Below are 1,095 nucleotides of genomic sequence, written 5' to 3'. Positions count from 1 at the left end.
AGATTATTTGCTGTTGGCATATAGAAATGCTACTGAATTTTATATGTTGATTTTTTTATCCTGCAAATTTAATGAGTTTGTTTTTCAGTTCTAGTATGTGTTTTGTTGGAGTCTTTATGTTTTTCTAAATTTAAAATTCTGAGCAAAAAGAACAAAGCTGGAGGCATCACATGACCTGCCTTCAAATTATGATACAAAGCTGTAGTAATCAAAACAGCATAATACTGGCATAAAAACAGACACATAGAAAATGGAACAGAATAAAGAACCCAGAAATAAATCCACACATTTATAGTCAACTAATTTTTAACAAAGTCACCAAGAACCTACATTGGGGGAAGGACAATTTCTTCAAGAAATTATGCTAGGAAAACTAGATATCCATATGCAGAAAATGAAATTAGATCTCTATCTCTTGCTATATAGAAAAATAAAATAAAAATTGGTTAAAGACAAATTTAAGACCTGACACTATGAAACTACTAAAAAATAAACACTGCAGAAACATTCCAGGATATTGGTCTGGGCCAATTTGAGGTAAGCCCTCAAATGCACAGGCAACCAAAGCAAAGATGAACAAATTAGATTACATCAAGCTGAAAAGCTTCTGCAAAGCAAAGGAAACCAACAAAAAAGTGAAGTAACAACCCGTTGAATTGGAGAAAATATTTGTAAACTACTCATTTGACAAGGGATTAGTAACCAGAATATATAAAGACTCATACAACTCAATTGCAAAAAATAAAAATTTGATTTAAAACTGGGCAAAAATCTAAACAGACATTTCTCAAAAGAAGACATACAAATGGCCAAGAGTTACATTAAAATCATGTTCAGCATTACTAATCATTAGAGACATGCAAACTAAAACTATAATAGAATACCATCTAATTCCAGTTAAAATAGCTTTTATCAAAAAGATAGGCAATAATGGATGCAGGCAAGAATGTGGAGAAAAGAGAACCCTTGCATAGACTGTTGGTAGGAATGTAAATTAGTACAGGCACTATGGGGAAAAGCATGGGTGATCCTCAAAAAACTAAAAGTAGAACTACCATATGACCCAGCAATTCCAGTGCTAGGTATATAGTAAAA

The 1,095-nt window shown here is 32.1% G+C and overlaps 1 protein-coding gene across 1 annotated transcript in view; it reads right to left on the bottom strand.

The window, feature by feature from the left end:
* The window catches only part of LIPN (lipase family member N), a 20,135-nt gene that overhangs the window by 7,655 nt on the left and 11,385 nt on the right, over nucleotides 1-1,095 (bottom strand). The window lies entirely within an intron of this gene.

Source organism: Cebus imitator, unplaced genomic scaffold, assembly GCF_001604975.1.
Source record: "Cebus imitator isolate Cc_AM_T3 unplaced genomic scaffold, Cebus_imitator-1.0 Scaffold431, whole genome shotgun sequence".
NCBI classification, from domain to species: domain Eukaryota; kingdom Metazoa; phylum Chordata; class Mammalia; order Primates; family Cebidae; genus Cebus; species Cebus imitator.
The sequence above is the reverse complement of the archived record's forward strand: the minus strand, read 5'-3'. Positions and strand labels throughout refer to the sequence as shown.